The following is a 19774-nucleotide window of genomic DNA, read 5'->3' on the forward strand; positions in this document are numbered from 1 at the left end:
TGGCACTGGCCAAACGCAAGGCGCACCCAAAGCAGAGGAGGCCGGGCGCCTCGGGGGAGAGCGCGCGCACAGCAGTGGCGGCCGTTTTCGAGATTTCCCGCTGCGGAGACGAAAGTCCCCCCCCACCCCCACCCCGGGACTTCAGTTTGCGTGCGGGGAGTGGCCGTGGCAGAACCCGAACAGGAGGGGCCGGAACGGGGGGGGGGGGGGGCGTCTCCCCAGAGCCTGGCGAATTACCGTCCAGGAACCGGACCGGGGAGGCCAGGCCTTCTCAGGGCCCGTCTCTCATTAGCCCCAGCGAGCCCCGCTTCGCCCTCCGGAGACGGAGCCTGAGGTGCACGTGTGCAGGTACATGAGCGTCGCAGGCGCACACTGACGGCCCGCGTCGGCCACCCAGCTGTGCTTCCCCATGGGCCTGCCCCGCCCCCCTCCTGGTTGACAGGAACTCAAGTCGCGTTCACAGGTATAGACGCCAACTGCTTCTAAACCAGGAATTTCATCCTCCCTTCCTGTTCAGCCCTCCAAGGAAATGCCATCCCCCCATAGGACTCCCAATGGCAGGAGAGCCCGCTGGCCTTGTCCCCGCAAAGGCAGGCCTGCAGGTGCCCAGCTCCACGTGGGAAACCCTCACAAACACACTCCCCGCCCCCTCTGTGTTTTTTCTTCCTTTTCTTTTTTTAAATTTTTTTAAACATTTATTTATCTTTGAGAGAGAGACAGAATGCTAGCAGGGGAGGGGCAGAGAGAGAGGCGGACACAGAACCCGAAGCAGACTCCAGGCTCTGAGCAGTCAGCACAGAGCCCGACACGGGGCTCGAACTCACAGACCGTGAGATCAGGACCTGAGCCGAAGTAGGACGCTCAACCGACTGAGCCACCCAGGCGCCCCACCGTGTGTTTCTTTCAGCTTTTATATAATTAGTTTAAACAATCCAGCAATATGAAACAAATTTTCTATTTTACCCTTAAAAAGTGTTATAGTAAGACGTCTACTGGCCCCAGAGTAAAGGTATTAATCCGGATGTCAGGAGATGTGCGTGTAAGTTCTTGTCTTTCTGTGGAGGGACTGGGTGACCTGGTTTCGTCACTTGCCGCGTCTGCACCTCTGTCTCCCAACCTGAACTCGAGGTCCCAAGTACAAAGCTCTTTTGACGGCCCAGTCAACACACAGATGCAACAAAAGCCTTTGACTTGTTAGAACGCCCTCCCCTGTATGGGACATCATCTGCAGGGATGCTCAGAATATTCTTCTGTAATATAAAATCATTTTAGACTCTCAATAATTATACCTTGATTTAATAATAATGTGAGAGACCAAAGAGTCCAGTTCCCCAAGGAAATTATTGCCTACATCGGATGAGTTCCTATAGAATATTGTCCTTTCTCGGGGCACCTGGGTGGCTCAGTCGGTTGAGTGTCCAACTTCGGCTCAGGTCATGATCTCACAGTTTGTGGGTTCGAGCCCCGTGTCGGGCTCTGTGCCGACAGCTCAGAGCCTGGAACCTGCATCAGATTCTGTGTCTCCCTCTCTCTCTGCCCCTCCCGTGATCTCATTCTCTCTCTCTCTCTCTCTCTCTCTCTCTCAAAAATAAACATTAAAAAAAAGTTTAATAAAAAAAGAATATTTTCGGGGCACCTGGGTGGCGCAGTTGGTTAAGCGACCGACTTCAGCCAGGTCACGATCTCGCGGTCCGTGAGTTCGAGCCCCGCGTCGGGCTCTGGGCTGATGGCTCAGAGCCTGGAGCCTGTTTCCAATTCTGTGTCTCCCTCTCTCTCTGCCCCTCCCCCGTTGATGCTGTGTCTCTCTCTGTCCCAAAAATAAATAAACGTTGAAAAAAAAATTAAAAAAAAAAAAAAGAATATTTTCATTTCTCCTATGCACGGTCCACCACAGAAACAGGTGTCACCAGGCTGTGAACCCCATGAAGCTGTGGCTCAAGTCTCTGCCTCCCTATCATCCCCAAAGGTCCTGGGGCACCGTCCGCTCCCAGTGCTTATTTGTTGGGCTCTCAAACAAATACAGGGAGACCCAGGGAAGCCCCCTGCATGTGAAGTCACAAGCCTTTGGAAGCGAAGCTGGTGCCATAAGTCATCAGACCAGCTCTGGGAATCGCAAATAGCGCAAGATTAGTCTAGCAGCTTCTAAGGCCAAGGCCTGAGTCCTGTGATTCTCAACAAGGTGCACGTAGGGTAGCCTTGGCCGTGGGTAAACGGTGGCTGAGCGGAGGGTGGGGGGCTGGAAGGAAGGTAGGGTATCCTGCTGGCCAGTCTTTGACCGAAAATCACGCCTGTCTCCAATGACAGTATCAATGACCTTGGACAAATCCCTTTGAAACGCACTTCAGGTGGACAGAATCCCCGGAGACAATTCAGGAGGGATTCTTTCCCATCAGGAGATAAGGAGAGGAAGTTGCAAGAGCGAAAACACGAGTGGAAAACAGCCTTCTCCGCTGACCAGGGCGGACCGCTCAGGGACACAGCAGAGGCCGACAGAGGCTGCCTCAACTTCCCTGATGAGAACGAACCAAAACCACCACCTTGGCAACGGCTCATTCTCCCCACTGGAAAAAAAAAAAGAACACGTAATGAGCTTTCAAGAAAGGCATCGTAAATGACACACCTTCGGGGACGTGTTCACAAAGTCTCCGGCAGCCTGTGGGAATAACCAGTGGTCTCCGAGCAGAGCACTGGCGTCCCTGCCCTCTGCTCCGGTCTGTTACGAACTTCCAGAAATGCTGACCACGGGCCACCCCTGACGGACCTAACATGAGCGGGACGCAGGTGCTGGCACATCCGGTATACCTACTTCAGGCCACATGAGTGCTGTCTCTGAGCCCGGTGTCCTGTCTCCCAGGAGCCCGAGCCCTGCTTGCCACAGGGCCTCTGTGGCTGGTGCACTTTGGCTTTCCAGGCAGGGGAGCAGGGATGCAGGCACAGGGGGCTGACCCCCAAAATTACGTCAAAGAAGCTGGAATCCCATCGGACTGAATTCCGCGCGAGTGATGAGCGCGTTCTCCAGGCCAGCTTGTGGGGAGTCACTGTTCCCCTATCAGCAATAGTCTGGCGAAGGTTAGAACACAGGTCCTCGCTTTACGCAAAGGGCGCTGGGGTGTTCGAGGGAAGGGTCGCACCAGGATCCCACTGAAGGGAAGGCAGGCGGCGTCTCCAGCCCCGACTGGCTGCCTCCCAGTGCGGTGGCTTCTCCTCCAGAAAACGGCCAGCCACTGAGCACGGCGCGTTCCCCACGAAGACACAGCTTCCCAGGAAGGGCTCCCAGGCTTACGACTAATTAAAGGTTTGCAGGAGGTCGGGGGCTTTGGCACTGAGCTGCTAATGCTTTTGACATTTGTCCAGATTAAAAATAATCCACCATCCATTGTATCGGAGATCTTCCTGGCATTCCCCGCTCTCACAGATGATTCTGGTTTTGCTCTCCCTTTTGCTAGACTAGCTGTGTTTGGGCCCAAAATGGAGCCCAGCAAACAAGGCACTTGGAACAGACTGGAATTGAGAGGCAGCTTCTCTTTCAGATTGTTACTCAGCCTCCCTCGCTCCCTCCGTTCCTCTCTTTTCTTCCTTTCTTCCCTTCAGTATGTTAGAAGCAGACACAAATGCTCTACGAAAATGCACGGGGTTACCCAGTGGAAACGCAGGTATGAGACCACAAGCCTCCTCATTCGCTCTTCAGGCATCTGGACAGTTACTGTTTCGTGATTTAAGTCAATGCACATTTACTGGGCACTAAGGATACAGTGTTGTTCTCAGCAGGTACTGGCGATGCAAAGGGAAATGAGACCTGTTTAGACTGGACTCTCTAGAAAACAGCAGCTAAGCACAACCTCAGAGCACGAAAGATAAGGGTTGAGGGACGGCAGAGGGGATGTGCAGGGTGGGCATCACTGAGCCCACCAGCACTTCGCCAAGAGCCACAGTGAGCCTGGAAGCCCCAGGGCACATCTCTGGAGAGGATGCCCAGAGCCTAGCACACGGCACAAGTTCAGCACAAAGGAATGGAGAGGGCTGTTGGCTCCCACAGGCTTGTGTGGCCCACTAGTCAAAATCCTCTATGTGGGATGTTGACGCCTCTACGCTGTGGGCCGGGTCACCCGAGCCTTTGATCCCACCGAAAAATTTGGACCCCGTGACCTGTGGTACGCCCATTCATCTGAGTCCAAGATCCGATGGGTGGTGGGGTTCAGCAGGCAGGTGAGGCACAGAGAGTCCGAGGGGGGTGTACGTCACGGTGGTAAAGTCCAATGCTGGTCTTTAAAGAGTTGGTGGTCCAGGACGGGACGTGGAGAAATTGTAGTAAATAATGACGATACAGTGATAACAACCAGGATTTATTACACACTTGCTTCATTCACTCTGGCAAACACTTGACATGAATCACCTGATTCAGTACTTACCGAAAGCCAAAGATTCTTTCCCAGATTCCCCTCTGTTACAGACTGAGAAGCTACACTGAAAAGTGCTGATGATTTATTCAGGGTCGCTTGGCTGACAAGTGGCAGAGCTGATGGTCACACACACAGACCGGCTTTACCCACCAGGCTTCCTGCCGGTGGCCGTTGTTCAGGGATCAGTAGTGCAGGGCTGTTGGCAGGAGGCACGAGTGGCAGGTGTCCCGGGCTTGGCCAGGCTCCGGCCGTGGTCCCCACCCCCTGTGCCCCCACTCGGGCCAGCTCACTCTGACCGGGTCCAGCTGGATCTAGGGCAGCACTAGGGTGTTCTCTCCAGAAAGTTGAAATAAGAAAATGTATTTCCGCTCTACAAATTAAATGCTTAGAATAATGCATAGAAGTATAGAGTTTAAGGGGCGCCTGGGTGGCGCAGTCGGTTAAGCGTCCGACTTCAGCCAGGTCACGATCTCGCGGTCCATGAGTTCGAGCTCCGCGTCAGGCTCTGGGCTGATGGCTCGGAGCCTGGAGCCTGTTTTCGATTCTGTGTCTCCCTCTCTCTCTGCCCCTCCCCCGTTCGTGCTCTGTCTCTCTCTGTCCCAAAAATAAATAAAAAAACGTTGAAAAAAAAATTTAAAAAAAAAAAAAAAAAGAAGTATAGAGTTTAGGTCAGTTTTGGGTTTCCAAGGGATTCTCATTTAGATAGCAGAAATTTCTCCACCAGCATTCGGGACAAACTGGGGACAGAAATGACATAATGGTACGTGGGTTACTTTTGGTGTCTATGCCAACAGCCACGTGAGGGCCCCTGGGCCCTGCAGGGAAGTGTGATCTCAGGATGAGGCCGCCTTCCGGTCAGGGAGGCCTCCTCACTCTGAAGGCATCCAGGACAACCTCCAGGGACGGGGGAGAAGGGAAGAGTGAGACTAAAGCTCAGGAAAATCCATCCTCCTAGAAACCCGTCCCGTATCACAGGCTGACCCACCCCAGAGAGGCCAAGGGCTCCCAGCTCACCTGTGACAAAGCATCTTCCCGACACTGGTGCCCAAGGGCTGTGCAGCTCTCTGGACAGCCTCGTGGTGAGGCAGAAGGACCTGGCTGCGTGAGCCAGAGCCCAGAGACATTTTATCCCTCACCCGTGCCCTCCTGCTTGGATCGCACTCTCACCACGCCGGCCCCTGAGTCCGACTTGTCTTCCCACGGGGTTTCCCCATAAGGGGAGACCGTAGGAGTCAGGTCCCGATAACTGTGTCAGCCCTTCCTAACAGATGCAGTTCTTGCAAATTAATAAATCATTCTGGCTGTAGACACCTGTCTCTTGAGGGCTTCGTTCGTCTGAATCAGCACCCATGAGAATGATCAACCCTGGGGTCGATGCCAAATGTGGATTTATTCACGCTGCACAGTATGGTCATTTCACGTATTCTTAAATCTAACACACACACACAAACACACACACACACACACACGAGGTGCCAGGCGTTGTGCCATACGACTGTAACCCAGGGATGGAAAAAACAGAGCCCCTGCCTTCAAAAATCATACAAGTGAGTACAGAAAGCTGCATGAAACTGAATTACAACGCCATTTTCTCGGCAAAATAAGCTTTAAAGGGGGAGTAGAGACCTGCCCAGAAGAAGGTACGGTGATGGAAAGAACATTTCGGCCAGAGGGGAAATGAACAAAAGCTTTAAGCGCTCCAGACCTCACAGCCTGTGGTACCTGGGGGTGGCGTGGGGCCCGGGGCAGACGGAGACAGTCCAAATGACCTTGGAGCTTCACTGGCTGGCTTCGTGAGCTCTGCATTTCTCTGGGAGGGTGGACAGGGAACCACTTTCGCGTTCCTCCCAGCTCAAAGGCACCACGAATTGTGCCCATCTTTGGCCTAGACCTAACATCATAGAGCCGAACGTACCTTCAATTATTCTGGCCAATACCAGGAGACCTGTGACTTGCCAGAGTCAGGAATGGTCTCCCGGAATCGGTAAGCTGGTCGGGGGGAGAGTCGGGATGGGGCCTGGCTTCCCGTGTGGAGCTCGCTGCTTTGCGATTGTGCTTCATCAGATGAGCTCCGTGGGGCTCCAGGGTTACGATTTCAGCATGCTACCGTTGGCCGTGTCCTCTCTGGGAGCACTCACGGCATTGTGTGAACACCACTGCTTACTGCTGGGTTCCTCCAGTACACCATCCGTGTATCAAGGCAGGCGGTGGTTTACGTACCTTCACACACTCAGTACTCGGGGTAACAACCAGACCAGAGTGCTACCCAAAGATGTCGAATGAACGAATGAATGAGTCATCACTGTAGTGCTTTTGCAGAACTAACAATAAGATAGATTGATCTCAGAAGCCATCCAGAAGGTGAAGATCTCATTATAACCTGGATCATTTCAAGGGGAAAGAACTCCCCCGGTGCCAGGGCATTTCGTGACTGCCGCTGACATGTTTACAAGACTTTCATCCCGACTTTCGGAGCCTCTGTTCCTTTCGTATGAGTCTTCTGACTGTTTGTAGACTAACATTCCACTTCCTCCTGCCTCGTCTAATTAGTTTCTCTCTGAGATCGGCCACGAGCTGCTCTCATGTGGAACACAGTGGAACGCATTAATCATGCCCCTCTTTTAGTTTGAGTCCCGTATCTATATGAAACATATTGATCTCTTTCTCCTTGGAACCCAGAAGACACGCGTTGTTTTCACCTGTAATTGGCCGCTTAGCCTCACTTACACGCATCGTTCATTAACTAACTGGGCTGTTTACTCCATCATTACAAACCCAGCCTGTGGTAGGTTATTGTAACCACTGGGTTTATAGCAAGGAGTTCAGAAGTTCCTACAGGCTAGTGACTCTCAAAGGTGGGTCTGAGAATCACAAGGGCCTCACGGGGAGGCTCACGGGGAGGCTTCTTGTATTTATGCAACACTTTGTCCTTGACCACACTGCCAGTAAGAAGCCCAAGAGTTAGGTAACCGATACTGGGTTTCTTCAACGTTTTTTTTTTTTTTTTTTTATTTTATTTTTGGGACAGAGAGAGACAGAGCATGAATGGGGGAGGGGCAGAGAGAGAGGGAGACACAGAATCGGAAACAGGCTCCAGGCTCTGAGCCATCAGCCCAGAGCCTGATGCGGGGCTCGAACTCACGGACCGCGAGATCGTGACCTGGCTGAAGTCGGACGCTTAACCGACTGCGCCACCCAGGCGCCCCTGATACTGGGTTTCTAAATGGTTCAAGTCACGATTAGGACTTCTGACCCTCCAACTGTACCAGGAGGAAATCCCCACGTTCTCCCCACTGCCCAGAGTTGGACTCCTTAGAGGATGAGAGAAGAGAGACAGGGGGACAGAGGCAGTTTCTCAGATTCCAGGGTGACTTCTTGGTAAGATTTATGTGCTGATTTGTTGTCAACCCCTGGTAAGGCACAAGGTCCCTACCCTACTGGAGACAGAGACTCGGAACCGGAGCTTTGCCTAAGGCACAAGGGGAACAGAGAGCCAGGAAGCCCACTCAGTGGAGGGAATCAGGGAAGACCGCCCCGGGGAGGTGATGCCTGGCTGAGGCTTGAAGGGAAATGAGCTTCATTCGGGAGGCACAGTACAAGCAGGTGGCAAGTGCAGTGGGCTGGATGTGTGGGCGAGGATGGCATGTTGGAAAGCCCGCTAGCTCTCTTCCTCTGGAAAATAAAGGACATGTGGTGGGTGGGGAAGAGATGAGACATGCAGATCAGAAAGACCACATCCCAACCTTGTCCGCCATGTTCAGGAATTTACTCAGAGCCTGAAGTCCCAGAAGAACACATCCAGATTCGTGAGTCAGGAGGTGCAGTCAGGCACCAATGTGGGGGGCAGATTACAGGGTTTCCAGTTGGAGCAGACACCAGCTGAGGCAGGGAAAAGGGTTAGAGTTCCCTAAGAATAGAGTCCTCCAGCCATCTCACAATCTGCTGCCTCTTCTTTAGCAGAGTTTACAGACAAGAAGAACCCTGTGACACATCCCATTTACTGCCTTTTGCCTTGGCCTTTAGCAGCCAAGATTTGAGGTTCTACTGCCTCAGGTGGGGCTCCACCAGCCTGGGACTTCATCCAGCAGCTCCAGGAGCCTGCAGAGCCCGGCAGCATCCTCCAGATCCACCTCCTTCAAAATCCACTCCATGTTCTCTAAAGTTGGACTAGAGATGGTAATTTGGGTAGACTCCATTCTGTCACTTTCCTGGCTCCTCCTTCAGTGTCTTGCTCTGTCCTTCAGCTCTTCTGTGTTTTTGTTATTAATTGTGTTAAGAACACCTAACATGAGGTCCACCCTCTTAACAGATTTTAAGTATATAATACAGTATTATTATAAGCACAACACTGTGCACCACATCTCTAAAACATATTCATCTTGCATAACTGAAATCTTATGTATAATGATTAACAACTCTCCCCTTACCTTCCCCCGCCCCCCTGCCCCTGGAACTACCATGCTATCCTTTGTTGCTATGAGTTTGACTATTGTAGATACTTTTTTTAAGTGGGACCATGCAGTTTAACCTCAGGGTCACCTCCAAACTCTGTAGAACAGAGTCCAAAAGGGCTCTTTCTCTCAGTCCCCTCACTCACGAGGGATCCTGTGATCTAAATAATGTGCAAGTTCAGTCCGTCTTTCCTTGCCAAGGTTGTACAGGCTTGCACCAGTTTCAGAAGAGCTGGGAGTTTCATTTCTTCCTTCAGCCCTACCTCCCTCTCCAATTCCCTCCTTTTCCTTTCTTTCCTTATTTTGTTTTTTTACAAAAGATGTGTTCCTATGTATAAAATAGTAGACAGATTATAAGTGGAGGGATGGATGGCTGAATAGATAGACAGATGGATGACAGAACACTGTCAAAGTGAACCCTGTTCCAGTACTCTGCAGCGTGAAATGAGAACAATGTCAGTGCATCTGAAGCCCATGCACCCTTCCCAGTCCTACCTCCCTTCTTCCTGTGTTGTTGGCCATTCTTTTTGACTGTGAGTTTACAGCCCCTTTCTATTCATATTTTGCCATGTAAGTATAACTCCCTAAATAACACATATTTTTTTGAAACTTGTAAAAGGAATCATTTGGTATTTGTTCTTCACAACATGTTTTTTTTTCCTTTGCTCCACATTTCTCTCCATGTTAGTATGCACGTGCACCTGTAATTCATTTATCTTTCCTGCTCTATATGGTGATTTGCAGCCATATGCCTTTTTTCTTCCCCTTTGCTAAATGTTGTCTATCGCCCTCAGCGGACATTTGGGTTGTTTCCAGTTTCTTGCCCTGACCAGTGCTGTTCTGGATATCCCTGAATCAGTCTCTGAATGCTGGGATGTGTTGCACGGTGACCTCAACAGGGCTGGGTATTCTATGTGCCAAACACATGGGCATGATAGGGTTTTCAGTGTGGCTTTATTCTGCATTTGCCTGGGTAATGAGTTTGGAAATTGTTTGCATTGGTTACTAGCCATTCTTCTTTCCTTTTCTGTAAAATCTCTTTTAATGTTTTTTTGCCCATTTTTTTTGGTCTTTTAATTATTGATTTTAAATAGCCCTTTGTATATTTTGTTAACTGTATTGCAAATATCCTCTTCTGGTCTGTGATTTGCATTTCATTTTATCTGTAGCTTCTTTCTAGGAACAGAAGTTTGGGTTTTTTTCTCTTTCTACTTTAATATAGTCAAATATATATTTCTTATCTTAATTACTTATTTTGGGGAGGAATGCTGTTTTTTGTTTGATGTTGCCTATCCCAAAGGTCACCAAGTATTATGCTATGCAGTCTTTTTTTTTTTTTTAATTTTTTTTTTCAACGTTTATTTATTTTTGGGACAGAGAGAGACAGAGCATGAACGGGGGAGGGGCAGAGAGAGAGGGAGACACAGAATCGGAAACAGGCTCCAGGCTCTGAGCCATCAGCCCAGAGCCTGACGCGGGGCTCGAACTCACAGACCGTGAGATCGTGACCTGGCTGAAGTCGGACGCTTAACCGACTGCACCACCCAGGCGCCCCTATGCAGTCTTAATATATATGTGTCTTTTTAAATTTGACTTTCACAAAAACCTTAAGTCATAGGGGTTTCATTTTGGTGTGTGGTGTGAGGTAGGAATCTCCTTTTATTTTTCCATACAGTTAAATAGTTTTGCTGATGTCATTTATTGAATTTTTTTTTAATGATATGTCTCTTTGTGGTTGTCGCTGTTGTTGTTTTCTGTTCTGCTTGTCGGTCATCTATTTGTATATTTGTGCACAAATACCATCTTTACAATGTAATATTTGTAGCCATTAGAATGAGCTATCATCTCTCCATAGATTTAACATGTGTTCTGTATTTTACAATACTTCAACAATTTATTTCATGACTTATTTATTTATTTTATTTATTTGCTTATTTATTTATTTATTTAGACCACTTATTCTTAGGTCTTTTATCTTTCCCCTTTCCCATAGTTTATTACTGTAGTATGGAAGGGTAATTGACCCTTATATAATTTTAGGTCCATCAGTATTACTAAGCTCTCATAATACTGCAAATGATTTATATCTAAATGGCTTTGTGTGATCTTTATAAAAAATCGTATCATCAGCAAATAATGACAAATTTATTTTAAAACTTTTTTTAAATGTTTATTTATTTTTGAGAGAGACAGACAGAGAGAGACAGAGCTGGGGAGAAACAGAGAGAGAGGGAGACACAGAATCCGAAACAGGCTCCAGGCTCTGAGCTGTCAGCACAGGGCCCAACGCGGGGCTCGACGCAGGGCTCGACGCGGGGCTGGAACTCACAAACCGTGAGATCGTGACCTGAGCTGAAGCCGGACGCTCAACCGACTGAGCCACCCAGGTGCCCCGTGACAAATTTATTTTAGGCTTACTTTCCAATCCATACATTTTTTTTTTCTTGTTTCTCTGGCTAGGATGTTCAATATAATATTGAATAGAAATATCATGGTGGGGCTAAGCGAAATTAGTTAGCCAGAGAAAGACAAATATCATATGACTTCACTCATATGAGGACTTTAAGAGACAAAACAGATGAACATAAAGGAAGGGAAACAAAAATAATATAAAAACAGGGAGGGGGACAAAACATAAGAGACTCTTAAATATGGAAAACAAACAGAGGGTTACTGGAGGGGTTGTGGGAGGGGGGATGGGCTAAATAAGTAAGGGGCATTAAGGAATCGACTCCTGAAATCATTGTTGCACTATATGCTAACTAATTTGGATATATATTCAAAAAAAATAAAATAAAAAAAAATTAAATTAAATTAAATTAAAAAAAAAAGAAATATCATGGTGGGGTATTTGTCTTTTTTGGTAACCTGAGGGAATTATTTAACCTTTCCCTACTTAGTAAAACGCTCTAATGTATTGAGGAAGTTCTTTTCTCTTCCAAACTGGCTAATCGTTTTTATCAGAAGTGCATGGCAAATATTAAGAAATTTTTCAACATATGCTTAGATTATTTTTCTTCTTAAATGTATTAATATTGCAAATTGCATTAGTAGATTTTTAAGTGTTGAACTAAACCATGCATTCTAGGGATAAACCAAATTTGTTGATTTAGTATTTTCTGTAGTTTACTAGATTTGATTTGCTAATAGTCTCTTTGGATTTTTCCCCCCATATACATTCAAGAATAAATTTAACTTGTAATAGTTTTTCCTTACACTGACTTGGTCTGGTTTGGGTGTCAAAATTACACTGTCCTAACAAAATGTGTTGAGAAATGTTCCCTTACCTTCTATTCTCTAGAAAAATTCCATCTATGATTAGAATTATTCATTCTAAAAACATTAGAAAACATTCTAACATTCCTAGGATATTAGAGATTGCTTTAAAAAACTATCTAGGGCTGGTGTTTCCCTTGTGAAAATATTTTTATCTATTCATTCATTTATTTTAATGGTCATAAAATTGTTCATTTTCTCTATTTCTTATTGAGTCTGATTTGGAAAATTATTTTTTCTAGGATGTCTTCTTTTTTGTCTAAGCTTTGTTTAAACATATTGGTATAAAGTTGATCATAATGTTCTCTTATGTTTTTAATCTCTGCTGCCGATTTGGCAATGTCCTCTTATTCCTAACATTTTGTTATACTTTCCCTTTTTTTCTGTGTTAAATTTTGTACAGATTTATCAATATTTTTTTATAACATTACTGATGCAACTGTTATATCTTATTTCCTCTTGCATTCATTTCTGGTCATTTCTTTGTTGTCTTTCCTTCTACGTTCTTACCTTTTTTTCATACTTCATTAAAAAATACAATCATTTATGGTTTTAACTTTTTCTCTAAAAAGGAATGGTGAATCTTTATTCACCATTGATATGTTTTTGTTTTTGTTTTTTTTTTTTAATTTTTTTTTTCAACGTTTATTTATTTTTGGGACAGAGAGAGACAGAGCATGAACGGGGGAGGGGCAGAGAGAGAGGGAGACACAGAATCGGAAACAGGCTCCAGGCTCCGGGCCATCAGCCCGGAGCCTGACGCGGGGCTCGAACTCACGGACTGTGAGATCGTGACCTGGCTGAAGTCGGACGCTTAACCGACTGCGCCACCCAGGCGCCCCTCACCATTGATATGTTTTGATATGTTTTATTTTCATCATCATGCAGGCAGTTCTTATTATTCTGTAATTTATGATTTCTCCTTTAACCTGTGAATTGGTATAATTTTAGATGATTTTTGCCTGACTTTCCTCCCAAAACTTGATAAGTGCCAGGACAATTATAAATATGAAGACTCTTCACATTATTTTTCAAGGTATACAGACAAGGTACACAGACAAGGTACAGTGCTCAATGGCATTTCAATGTCTCACTATTATGAACATTTTATGTCCAAAACAAGTAAGAAAAAATGAATATATATAGACCAAAAGCAATGTTCTAGCTAACTACTTGCTATAAAATACTAATTTTTAAAAGCACCTGTGTTTTGCTTTAGTTTACTGTAAGACTTTTGTACGCATTCCAACTTTTGGAATATTTGATCATTCTAGGTCAATCCATGGTACATGGCTTTCTTAGTGATAAAGTAAGGACTAGACCTCTGATGTTTTCATATCAATTCTTCCTTTCTCAACAGCTGATTTTCTTTTTAATCCATCCCATTTGACCACATTTGAATGGGAACCTCTAAGAATATTGTCCTGGTGTTTTGAAAAACTCCTTAACTTTCCTTGAAAGAAAGCCCAAGACGGATTTGCGCTATGCCATTGTGTATATATAATAAGTGACATTTTAGTTTGATTTTGCAATAATTATCTTGCCACTATAAACAGTAATGGTAAACCACCCAGATCACTGGCTTCATCTTATGACACATAACGCTGACTGCCACAGACATACATTTCTATCTCCATGGTATTTCTTGACCACAACATATTTGCCATAAGGATCAGACAGTCTCTTCCTTTGGACTTAATGTTTCTCATCTGCATTTTCATATGATTTTACCAAATCGATGATCTCTTTCAACATTTCGATTCAATTTTATTATTCAGTTTTGCCAATTGTATTAGAATTACAAGTTCTAGATATGTTGCCAGCATCAGGATGATGTGTAGAATCTGTAAAAATGTAATGCACAAGATAACTGGAAATATTAACACAATGGGATTTCACACCCTATGTCACTTTCCTCCTCATAATCAATTCCCAGTTGGTGCCATACTGCCACATATTCTAGGAATGCACCAATATTTTTCTTTTGTGTCTCAGAGGAAGATTCTCTTCTATCATTTAGGCTGGTTACAGACATCGATCTCATATTCTTGGGTATTTTTAGATGGTTGCGTTTAAAAGCTTTCTATTTTTATTTTCCTCATCTTAGATGTCATGAGTGCAAAATTGGATAAACTCAGGCTGGCGATGCTCTTGGGTTACTTTTTTTTTCTTTCTCTATTTCCAATTTATAATCTGTACGTACACACTTGATAAGAACCTATATAAGATTCTTATCACCCATTGTTCAAAAGTATAGTCAAGTTCCTGTGAAGGTGTTTGCAGCTATTTTCCTGTATTTTCCTTTAATCTTTCCAGAAGTAAACATTACCCATCATAAAGGCCCAACCAGCTGCATTGAGCAAGACATATGAATAAAAACACTGATGGCATTTAAGATATCCTTTGGATTCAAATAAATTCAGAGGTTTTGTTTCCTCAAAATCAGTTGTAAGCTACTAATCATGTATGTCATGAACCTTAATGAAGTTTGAGAGGAACTAAATGCTTAATTGACCAGAAAGGGAAGTCTCAACATCTGTCTCTCAAACCTCTTATTGTTCAGAATTCCTCTATCTATAATCAAAACTAAGATGTATATCTAGTATTTTGATACAAATAATTTAATTCCATATATCTGGTTTCTATATTAATTTGCTTGATCATAACATTCAAAATCACTTACAGTCATTTGTTATTCCAAGGTTATAACCAAACAGACACTCACCTAAAACATGAGGGTCAAATTTCTTTTTTTTTTTTAATATAACTTATTGTCAAGTTGGCTAACATACAGTGTATACAGCGTGCTCTTGGCTTTGGGGGTAGATTCCTGTGATTCATCGCTTACATACGGCACCCAGTGCTCATCCCAACAAGTGCCCTCCTCAATGTCCATCATCCATTTTCCTCTCCCCTCCCCGCCCCCATCAGCCCTCAGTTTTTTCTCTGTATTTAAGAGTCTCTTAAGGTTTGCTTCCCTCTCTGTTTGAAAGTATTTTACTCTCCTTCCCTTCCCTGATGGTCTTCTGTTAAGTTTCTCAAATTCCACATATGAGTAAAGACATGTGATATCTGTCTTTCTCTAACTGACTTATTTCACCTAGCATAAAAGTCACCTTTCTGAATGCCAACTCAGGTCCTGACCTGACCAGCCCCTCTGGAACAGAATTTCCTGCCTCAGAGTGCCTGCAGTGAGCTTTGCCCATAGGAGATGATCTCTGATTTACCATTGGAAGGCTGTGTATGTCTTCCTTGAATCTTCAGGGGGCATAATGTTAGCATCACCATCCCCCTCACTCCTCCAATTATTATGAGGACGAAATGGATCATTGAACATGCTAAACAGAGTTCATGGTACGTAACAATGGTCAACAATTGTTTAGTGAATAAAGAAACAAGAGGTGAATGAATCAGACACTTGTGTATATAACCTTTTCTTCTTGTGACAGCATTGTGACATTTCTAGAAGCCCGTATAGGCATGTCATGCTACTACTGGACAAAGTAATAAGAATTGATAGAACTCTTCACTGATTAGAAATTCTGGTCTAATCTTCATTCTTCACAATCAGATAGAGGGTAAGATGGATTTAATTTCATGCTTCACAAATTTGTTGCAATAACTTTATTGAGAAGTCTGGGGGTAGGGAGTGAAAACTTTGAATGTTCCCAATATACACGTGCAGTATTTTAAAATTATATGTAAGGCCAGCAGAGCTTTTTCTTATAATTATTTTCATAACTAAACTCCTCGCACTATAGATACTGTTCTTTATAGATGGGTAATTGAAAATCCAATTATCGCTCATATACATCAAAATAACACATTTGATATTTATATTTATCACAGATCTGCCATTTAACACCTCCATATTATGTTCTGCTTTCCTCCCGTGGTCACATTCCAAAATCTATTCTACCATCCAAATTTTGCTTTTTTATCATGGATATGACATTCATATTGGAAAATAAGTATGTTTAATCGCATGTCGGTTATCTGTACCAGGTAGCTTTACCTACCCAGCCTAGAATATAGAAGGGTCTCAACACATATTCCTGCTTCTGTTATCACTGTTCTCATACCAGCATTTACAATATTCGCCACCAAATGATGGAACAGTGGTCTCGATAAGCTGACCGATGTTGCTTAACTCTTCTTTGTTCATTGACACCCCCCTCCCAAAATTTTTTTTAATGGAATGAGGTAATGGGAGAGATGAAAATCATTCTCCAGAACTATCTCCACTGGCTAATTAGGTACTTATTCAAAGACTTCATGTAAAGAGATCCTCCAGAGTGAAGGCCAATGTAGAGGGTGGACACACAGCCTCTGCCTTCTAATAGCCTACAGTTGCCTTCCGAATGTGTTGATTTGGTTTCATAACACCAACCTCTACCAGAAATGCTCTACCCTCTTATAACAAATAATGAGAACTATAACTTTCTTTTCCGGTAATGGCTTGGAGACTGTCCCGTACTATTCGGAGTAACTGGATTTCTGATGAGATCTAGGTCCTTAGGTAGCCCAGGACTCCGTATTCAAGCTGAAATACGTAGCTATGTCATTTGAGGATTCAGGAAACTGTGACACACGACCGGAGGGTAGGTTTGGTTGGGATTTGTTACCTGCTCTGCGTTTCAAAGGTTAGTACTTTACTAGCAATGCTAAAAGTCATCTTCTCGTGGAGCTCTTAAATCCCTGGTATACATTCACAGCTATTCTCCTCTCTGGTTTTTCCTAAAGATGAAGACTTGTCCATGATCAGATTCCAACCCAGATGTGTCACTTTGAGAATTCAGCGATGTGCACCTTTACAATGTGGTTTAACCAGTGACCAAAATAACAAAGGTGAGACTTACAAAGAGACCTGAACCAAAATCACTGTAAATATATATGCCTCATACCCCCTAAAGAGCTGTTGTGTAAAATTCTGTCTAGAAGGAAAAAACATAGAGTAAACTGACAGTGCTGTTATGTATATAAAAAAGACCCCCTAACACACACTGTTAATTTTCTCTCTCGATGGTCCTTTGATTTTTCACACATCCTTGAAATAAATTATAGTCTGTGTCTAGCCACAAGATCACCTTTTTACTAACCTTCTTTCAGATGGGCCCAGTTGCTAAAATCCAGAAGACAATGATGGGAGCTGCACGTGTGAGTCTGAGGAGAGAGGCTGAACGTTTCGGGACTGCCCCCGGGGCTGAGGCTTCTAGATTCAACCCGGACTGGGTTGAGTCACTTCTCAGCTCCCTCGTTCGAACTGGTGGATGTTCTCTGACCCTCTGGCTCCGGTACTTGTAAAAGGGAAATGACAGAATCTCCTGTGTCTGCTTCACAACCTTGACATAGCTGGCTGTTGCGCTCAGGGACCCTTTGTCTTTCCTTCTGCAGGTCCCAAAACGATGAGATTGCCAGCAGCCCGACATACAGACGCAGGAGGTAAGTGTATGTGTGAGATGTGATGTTTATTTATGCGCTCTGTATACATATGTATGTTCAGACATAAACATTCTCTTCGAAATTAATTTTTCAAAATGTTCTATGCAATTCGTTTCCACTTTGGTTATTCCGTCTTTTAGTGCTGTCAGGAGCTTGGCCCCTTCACAACTGATAAATCACCCACATTAATCTGTCTTCCACCCGCTCCCTTCAGATTGTTCCCTCAGTCACAATAAGATCTGAATGTGTGCCTCTGCACATGGCGTCCCAAATTATAACCTCCCAAGTCTCAGGATTGTTTGCAAAGGGCTAAAAATTGCCGTGCTCATAAAAACAAAACAAAACAAAAATGGCAACCTTGTTTGCCTTGCCAGTCTGTCAGAGCTTGAAAAACAAACTTCATCCCAGAAAGACAAACACACACAGAACAAACATGGAGAAGGATGCGTTGACAGAGCTGAGAGGATCTCCAGGCCAAGGAACGACTGAGGAGAACCCAGCCAGACAGCGTGCGGAGTGGAGGCACGCTGCACACCCAGTGGACGAGAAGGAAAGAGCATGCCCCCCCCCCCCCCCCGCGGAAATGCATGCATTTGGAAGAACCTTGCCCTTTGCACACGGCCTCCCTCAAAGGTGTAGGCATCCCCACTGTCAAAGCTCCTACGTGGGAAGCTGGGTCTGAAGTCAGCTTGGCTCATCCCTCCCTCTTGAACGATTGCCAGCTGAAAGGCACTGTTGACCCTGGAATCAGTGGAGGTGTATTTACCTAGCCTAACCCCCTCTGGTACATTCTGTCAGGGATACACACGTACGGATCCAAACGGACTCTGAAATCCCGATGTTGCAAACCGTTGTGAGAAAGAATCAAAGCCAATCAAGGGCGTATTTCCTAGAAGCCTTCAATTTACGGTTTCCCGTGAGATGCAAAATAAGAAAGGCGACTTTGGCGGATTTCTATAATAACAGTTTGTATTAATATTCTACAGGAATAGTTTCTTCCAAGGAATCTAAAGAACTTGCAAGGAGATTGGATTCTGCCCCCGCTCTGGTTCCAGCAGCAATGAATGGCGGTGGTTGGCGGCTGCATTGCAAAGCTTGGCGGTATCTCGGGGGGATGTGAACACAAAGGCGTACGCGTTGCAAACAAGTCTGTGGTCTGTCACAGCTGAGCAGCTGTTGGCCCCAGGAGGATCGGGACAGATCTATCCCTAGCTGAGGTCACGGGTCAGTCGCCATGCAGATGAGTTCTTAACGTGACCCATGAGCTTCGCAGTGCTCCACAGCGCCCTCTGTTGAAGCTTTTCTACTTAACACGTGCAGTACTAGACCCCTTCCCTACGCCACTGCAATGCTCAGTGCGCTCTTCTGAGGTTGATCGTTGTTACTGTGCACACCGTTCACGTGAAGAATAGAGATTCAGGCTACATTTTGTCCAGCGCCTGAGCCCGTAAGTGGCCGAGTCAGATCTGTAGCCAGAGATCTGTAGGATTTCTGGTTCCGAAGTGCACACCTGGTTACTCCACTGTCTTGAGGCAGAGTGATCCCAACCACAGCAAGAGACGGGATCCACACCGTTCGCTTACAGGTATGGTGTTCTGTTCGCTTTACCGTGCCGGGGGAAGGGGGCTGAGGATTGTGAAGCCTCCCAGCTGCCAAGCTGCTCTCAACCATTCAGTCGCCCTTGGCCCACCCTCTTGGTCCATCCGTGCAAGACCGTGCGTCCCAGGTGGGATCTCTTGCATAAGCACCTCTGGATGCTGAACACCAGCTTTTACAACCGGTCGGAAGATGTAGCGTCTCCCCAGATTGCCCCAACAATAAAAGAACATGGACGTAGGTCTGTCTCTGATTTTTCATTCAATTCTCTAATTAGGCAAACATTCACTGGATGGGTATTGCATGCTAGGGCAGGGTGTCGACCAGATTGGCCGTGTTTCATTTTCCTCAGCGCAAAATGCAAAGGGATGCCAGAAAATGTTAATTACGATTGATAATATTTCAATGTAACTTTACAAAAAGTCAAAATGAAGGCAAAAAATCATGGCAAATATGTGGAATTTTTATATAAAGGTAAGATCCACATCAATGGATCCATATAAATGGCAGCTGTTCCTTTCACCCAGGCTCCAACAAGCTCAGCACAGTTCTGTGCTAGACATTAGGCATCCAGGGACCCACCTGGCCCGTGGGGGGAAGGATCCTTAG

This window comes from Lynx canadensis, chromosome A3 (genome assembly GCF_007474595.2).
Source record: "Lynx canadensis isolate LIC74 chromosome A3, mLynCan4.pri.v2, whole genome shotgun sequence".
NCBI classification, from domain to species: Eukaryota; Metazoa; Chordata; class Mammalia; order Carnivora; family Felidae; genus Lynx; species Lynx canadensis.